This window comes from Aegilops tauschii, unplaced genomic scaffold, assembly GCF_002575655.3.
Source record: "Aegilops tauschii subsp. strangulata cultivar AL8/78 unplaced genomic scaffold, Aet v6.0 ptg001081l_obj, whole genome shotgun sequence".
NCBI lineage: Eukaryota > Viridiplantae > Streptophyta > Magnoliopsida > Poales > Poaceae > Aegilops > Aegilops tauschii.
The window spans coordinates 1-9,629 of NW_027333291.1; the positions used below are offsets into that span (position 1 = coordinate 1).

The 9,629-nt window shown below is 36.4% G+C and overlaps 3 non-coding genes across 3 annotated transcripts; 2 read left to right on the top strand and 1 right to left on the bottom strand.

Annotated features, from left to right (window-relative positions):
- Positions 1–2,433: 2,433 nt before the first annotated feature.
- On the bottom strand, positions 2,434–2,504 carry TRNAG-GCC (transfer RNA glycine (anticodon GCC)). Its single transcript has one exon. It is a non-coding gene; the product is annotated as a tRNA-Gly (tRNA).
- An 824-nt stretch (positions 2,505–3,328) lies between these two features.
- TRNAS-UGA (transfer RNA serine (anticodon UGA)) lies at positions 3,329–3,416 on the top strand. The gene has a single exon. It is a non-coding gene; the product is annotated as a tRNA-Ser (tRNA).
- Positions 3,417–7,027: 3,611 nt separating this feature from the next.
- Positions 7,028–7,115, top strand: TRNAS-GCU (transfer RNA serine (anticodon GCU)). The gene has a single exon. It is a non-coding gene; the product is annotated as a tRNA-Ser (tRNA).
- The last annotated feature ends 2,514 nt before the right edge of the window (positions 7,116–9,629 follow it).

Genomic DNA, 9,629 nt, shown 5'->3' on the forward strand with positions numbered 1-9,629 from the left:
TACTGCATAATGTACATATTATATATATAATATATAGAGATAGAGAGAGAGACATTATGTAGAGATTGTATATGTATATATCGATATCTTGAGAGCTCAAAATAAAATTAATAAAAAAAAAACATACCCTACATAACATATCCAACTCTTCTTGGTTCAGGGTTTTCCGTTTCCGAAGACTAGTAAAATAGGCGGATTCTGGAACCCCAAGGATTCAACGGTATATGGATATGGAAAATATAAGATTTCCGATCCTAGCGGGAAAAGGCGGGGAACAGATACCCAATAGGATATAGGATCCTTGGGAGGAACTTTTGGTAATGGCCTTGATCCTCTATGCTATTTTTTATGTGTTCTTAGTTCTATTGAACTTTTTTCATTCTTTTAAACAAGAATCTAATAAACTAGAATTGAGTCAGTGGAAAAAAGGAGAGAGAGGAAAGTGTTAAATGGAGAGAGTCGACTAATCAGAGACTTTTAGGATCTTCTTTACATCAGGTAAATCTGTCGGCCCTGTCCGTTTTTTTCTTTAAGTTACGACTCTTTGCTGCTTACTTCTATCAAGCCATAGGGAAAGTCTATGATGAATTTGGAAAACTCATCTCACTCTTACTCTATGGCTCGGACTTAATGGGGGAAGAAAACATCTTCCATAATTTCTTTTTTGTTCAATTCTGGACAAAAAAGAAAAGGAAAAAGGAATTTATAGGGACAGTGTTACCCCCTATATCCCCTAGTTTATATTGTAGGAATAATAAAACAATTTAGCAGTCTGACACACTTACGTCCTTGCAAAGTAAATAATTATTATTGTAGTCGTAACCGTAGAATAGGATCCTAATCAAAATAAATACATTTGGTTCAGGCGCTATTAGCATGGTAAGAAAAGATTTTTTTTACAGACCAGAGGGGCTATCTAAATCCTAAAGTAAAGGCGAGCGATCGAAGTAGAAGTACCAACGGCTCAGTGTCATGAACCTTCTCCATCTGATTCAATAAGGGGGAATTAGCCTTCTTGTCAAATGGCTATCCTTGACAAAGGGTACCATTTATACCATAATCTACAATGTAGCGGGTATAGTTTAGTGGTAAAAGTGTGATTCGTTCTATATAATAACTGAATTTGAAATGATATACTTAAGGCATCCTTAAGTTTTTTATTTTTATATTCCGATGAAAACTTTAGTTCTTATAAAGGATTAAATCCTTTTCCTCTCAATAGCATATTGAGGAAGAATATACATTCTGGCGATTTGTATCCAAAGACTAATTTAAATTGCATCCAAAATAAAAATAGGATTATGAGTACAGAGTCGCGAAGCATAATTTTGCATTGGATTAAGTATTCCAATTTTGAAAATATGAGTAAAGGATCTATGGATGAAGATACAAAAAAGTTGATTTCCAATCGTAACTAAATCTTCTTAAAATAAGGAATAAGGAAGCCAAATAGCTAAAAAACGATAGTTTTGGTTTACTAGAACCATCCGCATATTGTTTAAGCTCGGTGGAAACCCAATTCTTTTCCTCAGGATCTCTTGAATGAAATTAGGGAACGAAGTAAGTAGATTAGATGGATTTAGATAGAATTTCTATCTCCTACTCTATAAGGATCATCTAGAAAGCGGAGAGCTTTGGTTCCATTCAAATAGAAAAGCTGACATAGATGTTAAGTGGTGAGAATATCCATAAAGGAGCCGAATGAAATCAAAATTTCATGTTCGGTTTTGAATTAGAGACGTTAAAAATAATCAACCAACGTCGACTATAACCCCTAGCCTTCCAAGCTAACGATGCGGGTTCGATTCCCGCTACCCGCTCCATTCTGTATAAAAGGAGTATTCTCTTTGTCTAGACATGTTAGAGGCTTGTATTCAAGCCTTTTTTGTCCACCAGTTTCTGGTACTCCAGAGCGGAGTAGAGCAGTTTGGTAGCTCACGAGGCTCATAACCTTGAGGTCACGGGTTCGATTCCCGTCTCCGCACTTAGCAGTCTGTATAAAAGGACTATTCTATTTCTCTAGATATGGTAGAGGGGCGTATCCAACCCTTTTTTATTCATTAGTTCCCGGCCCTAGAGGGCAAAATTGAGCAGTTTGCGAAGTCACTTGCCTTCAAAAAAAGAAGGCGCAAGGCTTCTCCCTACCCTGCAGAAAATAAAAATGAAACGAAAGGGACAGTCTACCTCTCTCTTCCCTTTAAAAAAAGTTTGCCCGTTGTTTGTCTCAGTTAATACCCAATTTTTGGAGCTCTGTTGGCGAGTTCTATTTCTGCCTCCGGAGCGCCCTCTTTTTTTGAGTGGGATGCAAAGGAAGGGTAAGATAGTAAGGGATACGGCACTAGACTAACACCTAATTAATACTTAATTTAATATAAGTAGTTAAACAGTTAACTAGACTAAACTTTTTATCATAGTACTTTGATAAATTAAGCGGGCGAGCGGCGGGAATCGAACCCGTATCTTCTCCTTGGCAAGGAGATATTTTACCATTGAACTACGCTCGCTACGGTATATATTTTATAGCGTATATCCGCCTGGGTCGACCTTCTATGTCTGGGTCGACCGTTTCATTTCATTTTCTATTATATTAGAGTTTTCCTTTTTTTATTATCTGTGAATGAATATTCTAATGGGAATGGAATTTCATAATACTGAAAGAGAAGAGCTAGCAATTCGGAACGCAAATTGCGTTTTAATACGTCTCACTATTCTAATTTTTTAGAAGAAATGGCCTTTATTATTTCTTTTTTATGGGGTTAATAAATATTAACCAAATTTAATTTAAGAAATGAGAGAATTCAGAATAGCTACGAGAAAGACTAGTCCAATCCATAACGATGTACCGGAAAATACAACATTTTTATTATTTGACCAACCATCAGGAGAAGCAAATACAAGGGGTACACTAATTACTAAGACTGAGGAAGTCGCAATTAATGCAAAAACAGCTAATTGGAAAGCAATAGTCATATTTCTAATCCTCCAAGCTACCATCAAATAAAGTTGACTACATATTTGATCCCTCACTTAAACCAAAATTGTAAAAAAATACAAGAAGTAGGAGGGGTTTAATCATGAATCCATTGATTCTTCTCTTTAATTCAAATTTATTACTTAAACCGCTTTTTTATTTGGATATGGGGGTGAGAAGAGATTATTTACTCTTTATTTCACAAGCGGGTATAGCGGATCCTGTATCCGTGTATACAGTATACAGAGATATATCGAAAAGGAACTTGTATCTGATATCTTTCTAGAGGCTAATAAATCTTTTTATTTTTTATATGGCTATGTTCTATTTGTAGGAGTAAAATAAGGATTAGGCTGTGGAGAGATGGCTGAGTGGTTGATAGCTCCGGTCTTGAAAACCGGTATAGTTCTAGGAACTATCGAGGGTTCGAATCCCTCTCTCTCCTTTTGCTTATTGAATACGTTTGTTTCTTTCATTTTTTTTTTTCTGTCCCTTATCTTTCTTTCATAAAAAGGAATGAATGGCTCGGCTAGATGGAATAACCGAGCCAGAACAGAAAAAAAGTAGAACAGGTATAAATAAGAAAATCTTAGTTAAGAGGGTTCATGTAAAGAACAGGTTCCAAATCACGATCGATTCCCTTTTCAAAACCTGCTGCAGCAGCTCGGGCTCTTCCTGCATGCCATAAATGGCCCACAAAAAAGAAGAATCCTAGAACAAAATGAGAAGTTGATAACCAACTTCTAGGAGAGACATAATTAACTGCATTGATCTCGGTAGCTACGCCACCCACGGAATTTAAAGAGCCTAAAGGAGCGTGGGTCATATATTCTGCTGAGCGTCGTTCTTGCCAAGGTTGTATGTCTTTTTTCAACCTACTCAAGTCCAAACCGTTGGGGCCCCTTAGAGGTTCTAACCATGGAGCACGAAGGTCCCAAAAACGCATAGTTTCCCCTCCAAAGATAACCTCCCCAGTTGGGGAACGCATTAGATATTTACCTAAACCTGTGGGTCCTTGAGCGGATCCCACATTAGCTCCAAGACGCTGGTCTCTAACTAGAAAAGTAAATGCTTGAGCTTGAGAAGCTTCTGGCCCGGTGGGTCCATAAAACTCACTCGGATAAGCTGTATTATTGAACCATACAAAACAACAAGCGATAAAACCAAAGACAGATAAAGCAGCTAAACTATAAGACAAGTAAGCTTCTCCAGACCATACAAATGCACGGCGAGCCCATGCGAAGGGTTTGGTTAAAATATGCCAAATTCCGCCAAATACACAAATAAAACCCAACCATACATGCCCACCAATTATATCTTCTAAATCATCTACACTAACAATCCACCCTTCTCCACCAAAAGGAGATTTTAGTAAATAACCAAATATAACACTGGGGCTAAGGGTCAAATTGGTAATTTTTCTTACATCTCCCCCCCCAGGGGCCCAGGTATCATATACACCGCCAAAATAAAGAGCCTTGAGTACTAGAAGAAAAGCACCTAGACCTAACAAAATTAAGTGAATACCCAAAATTGTAGTCATTTTATTTCTATCTTTCCAGACATAACCAAAGAATGGAAAAGATTCCTCAAGAGTCTCGGGTCCCAGAAGCGCGTGATAAATGCCACCGAAGCCTAAGACTGCGGAGGAAATTAGGTGAAGTACGCCAGATACAAAGTACGGAAAAGTATCTAGAACTTCCCCCCCTGGCCCTACTCCCCAACCTAGAGTAGCTAAGTGTGGAAGTAAAATCAACCCTTGTTCATACATGGGCTTTTCTGGTACGAAATGGGCCACTTCAAATAGGTTCATTGCTCCGGCCCAGAATACGATTAATCCGGCATGGGCTACATGAGCTCCAAGCAGTTTACCGGACAAATTGATAAGTCTGGCATTCCCAGCCCACCAAGCAAAGCCGGTGGTTTCTTGGTCACGACCAGCTAAAACGAAAGTTCCATTAAAGAGCGTTTCCACGTGGTAGAACCTCCTCAGGGAATATAAGATTTTCATGAGGCTGATCCTGAGCTGCCATCCACGCACGAATACCCTCGTTTAAAAGAATATTTTTGGTGTAGAAAGTCTCAAATTCAGGATCTTCCGCTGCACGGATTTCCTGGGAAACAAAGTCATAGGCACGTAAGTTCAGAGCCAAGCCAACTACGCCAATAGCACTCATCCATAAACCGGTGACGGGTACAAATAGCATAAAGAAATGTAACCAACGTTTATTGGAAAAAGCAACACCAAAGATTTGGGACCAAAAGCGGTTAGCAGTGACCATGGAATAAGTTTCTTCAGCTTGAGTTGGGTTAAAAGCACGGAAGGTATTTGCACCATCACCGTCCTCAAATAGAGTGTTTTCTACGGTCGCTCCATGAATAGCGCATAGCAGAGCCGCACCTAATACTCCGGCAACTCCCATCATATGAAATGGGTTCAACGTCCAATTATGAAATCCTTGGAAGAAAAGGATGAATCGAAATATCGCTGCTACGCCAAAACTCGGCGCAAAGAACCAACCAGATTGCCCCAGTGGATAAATAAGGAATACAGAAACAAAAACAGCAATTGGACCAGAGAATGAGATTGCATTATAAGGCCGCAATTGAACAGACCGAGCAAGTTCAAATTGGCGTAACATGAAACCTATTAGTGCAAAAGCCCCGTGGAGAGCTACAAAAGTCCATAGACCGCCTAATTGACACCAACGAGTAAAATCTCCTTGTGCTTCGGGCCCCCATAGTAGCAACAAAGAGTGTGCTAAACTATTGGCAGGGGTAGAAACTGCTGCGGTTAAGAAATTACAACCTTCCAAATAGGAACTAGCCAATCCATGGGTATACCAAGAAGTTACAAAAGTTGTCCCTGTAAACCAACCCCCTAAAGCGAAATAAGCACAAGGAAAGAGCAATAGGCCAGACCATCCTACAAAAACGAAACGGTCCCTTCGTAACCAGTCATCCATAGTATCAAATAGATCATTTTCTTCTTTAGGAATTCTACCAAGGGCTATAGTCATAGTGATCCTCCTATTCAATTACTTCAACCATTTCCGAGCACCTCATATCACTTTCCAAGGCATATGATAGTTTTATTATCTGTGGACGATTTCTTTGTCGTTCAATGCCCTTTTTCAATGGTCTCGAAGAGAGAAATTTCCCATTTTTATCTATGGAGTCACAGTCACAACCGAGGTCGTGGTAAATCCATGAATTTGATTCGATTTGTTTTTCTTATACTATTTGTTTTTCTTATACTATAGAAATAGAAATAAATTGTTTTTCTTATACTATAGAAAGAAATAAACCTTTGAATTCAGCATTATTCCAAGACTCCTATTTCAAAGTCTATCTTTTAAGGGAAAAATGAAAATAAAAGTAACCCTTCTTTTCCCATTCCCTCTCTATTGCATGGGTGGAAGAACTAAAATAGAGGATTCTGAAAAAAAAAATGGACCTTCGAAATCCAATTTTATGTGTAGCGCAAAGGAGTTGCGATTTCTTCTTATTCCTATAGAACATCTAGTAACAAGAATATGAAATCGTAAATAGCGAAAAATTCTTGTCTTGCGCGGTCTAAGTCTAAGGAAATAAAAAAAATTCGCTTATACAATTTCATCTACATCGAATTTATATATCAGAATAGCGGATAGAGGCATCATTAAAGGAGTCAGGTCTACTTACTTTATGCTTCTTTCCAATTTTATGGTGGATTTGATAAGAACCCTTTTTGCTTTCTTGATAAATAATCGACAAAAAAAGCGTTTTTTTTTATATAACCTGCTTGTTTTATTATAATTATAACAAGTCCTATATGGAAATGCCCGCTAAAGAGAAAATCTATTTGATTGTCTCTCGGCCAATATCGATTTTTAGAAAGAAAAAACAAGAATTTTCTTCTTTTTTTATTAACATTAAGAAAAAAGAATATAATTAAAATGGAATTGGCAATATAATTTTTATAGACTTTTGAAAGAAAAAAAGGGGGTTTTTTGCAACCGTTATTTCTTATTTCTTGCCTATATCATATCACGGAAACCTTTCGCTTTGGAACGTGGAGAGATGGCTGAGTGGACTAAAGCGGCGGATTGCTAATCCGTTGTACAATTTTTTTGTACCGAGGGTTCGAATCCCTCTCTTTCCGCTCCCTTGGATCATTTGGGACTTTCGAATTGGAAAGAATTCTGACCCCCGGATTTTCTCATAGATAAATGTACGAAACAAATCCAATAAGAAAAAAAAAAAACTGAATTTTTACTCCTCGCGTCCAGGATTCCGTCCTGGGTCATTAGATAAGAATCCAAAGATAAAGAGTGAAACAAAGAATATCACTACTGTATAAACAAAAAGTTTGAGAGTAAGCATTACATAATCTCCAAGATTTTTTTTTAAGGAATAGATTACCAGTTTTTCCTTACCACACGGATCCACTAGGATGGTTTTTTTTTTATACCTAAAAATGCAAAAAAGAATTCTTGAAAAAAATTGCAAGAATTCTTTTATAATAAGCACTCTTATCAATAGCAAAAATAGGGTTAGGTGGTTAGGTATTGTGTAGGTACCTTTAGGTACCTGCTCAACCTAGGTGCAGGGGAGTAGAAAGGCTGATCCAAATTTATTGCTGTAGCTACCCATTCAATGTAGAAGAATTTAAATTTTAGAATCGAAGGTTCATAATATAAAAATATAAAACTTCTCGGCTTTTACCCATTTTTAAATTTTTTTGGAATGAACACATCATTCAATTTGGCATACAGAGTACTAAAGATTTCATCGAAAACTTACAGCAGCTTGCCAAACAAAGGCTAATAGAAAAAAGAATAGAGGTATAACAGGCATAATATCCACGATTGGATTGAAAATAGCATAAGCTTCGGGTAATTTGGCAAAGAAAAAACTAGTAGGATAAAGAACAGAATTAAAACAGATACAGGTTAAACTAAGTATATTAGGCATAACAAGCATTTCATTCTTGTAGAGTAAATAATTGGATTTTTCTTGAGTTATTTTTTTAAGGGAAAGAAGGAAAAGGCAGATTCAAAATCTTTTTTCTTCGGACTTTCCCAAACACAAAATACCTCCTTGTATTTGCACTCTCAAATGAGAGTGGAATAAATTCGACTTTCATATAATATCTTAATAGAATTCCATGTAATGATCAATGCATTTTTTTGATTCTATATTATCCGCATGTGTAGAATACTAGCAAGAGAATATCCCTCCTTTTTTATGTAATTGAAATGGTATTGACGAATAACAAATAAACATACTAGTGTTTATTAGTGTCGCATAAAACCCGAAATGGGGCGTGGCCAAGTGGTAAGGCAGCGGGTTTTGGTCCCGTTACTCGGAGGTTCGAATCCTTCCGTCCCAGATTGTTTCTGATGAAACAAACGGTGAAATCATATAGTATTCCGTACGAGACAAAAGTTTATTAAAGAGAATAATGATATCTTATTCTTTCTCAGAAAACATAATAAAGTCTTAAGTCCAGTCAAATTGACTATCTTTATTTTCATGAAAAAATGGGATCTATCAAGCACATTCAGGATATGCCTCTACTATAAAATAAAATCACTTAGTCATATTTTTTTCTTCCTTTTGGTATTCGAGTTGAAGAAGTACGAGAATTCTATAACTACCAAAAACTTTCAATCTTTTCATTGGAATAGTTTATTTAGTTATTATAGTTAATTGTTTTTGGTACTGAAAAAATATATTACTACTAGAATTCTAATTCTAGTAATTAAATTAATTAAACTTTTTTGGAGGTTGATAGTTTATTTATTGAGGAAGAGTCAATCCTTCTTTTCTCACTTCAAGATTGATCATCTCGAGCCATCCGTTGAGGGTGGAAATTTAAGAATAAATAAGTTTTAAGCAAACTTGTTTAGTCGTCTTTTTCAAACTATGTTTCATTCATATGATAGAATTTTAATATGGGTTTAAATAAATTGGATCTTGGCGGAGGCTTCCCGGATAAATACTTACTTTCTTTTATCCATATTGCTCCATAGATAGCAAGTTTTAATTAGTATAAAAAAACTAAACCAATGACTATTCATGATTCCATCCATATTGGATCAATTCTCTATACCACTTTGCAATGAAAAGAGGAATGTTTGTTATGGTAAAACTTCGTTTAAAACGATGTGGTAGAAAGCAACGTGCGACTTGAAGGACATGATCGATTGTGGATTTTTCTATCCATCATTTTCCATAGTAATGAAAATGCTCTTGGCTCGACATAGCCTGTTCTATTCGTTCCGAACCAAATTTGCGCTGGGTTTAAGTAACATAGTACACGATGGAGCTCGAGAGGACAGAATTTTTTTTATCAAGGGAAAGAATCTAGGGTTAGTGAAAACTAATAAATTAGGCCAACTTTGTCAGTCTATCCTTAATATAGAAATAAATCGAAAGGTTAAAATAAGAATAAAGTCCAATAAAAGTATATCAGAATCAATCCCTCTTATTAGATTTCTATAGAAGAGATAAATGCTTTATCGAAGGAAATAAGAAAAAAGGGTATGTTGCTACTCTTTTGAAAGAAAAAAATAGGAATTCCCGAAGTAATGTCTAAACCCAAGGATTTCACAAATCAAAGATAAAGGATTCCAGAACAAGTAAACACAATTTTCAATTGTCTCAACAACAG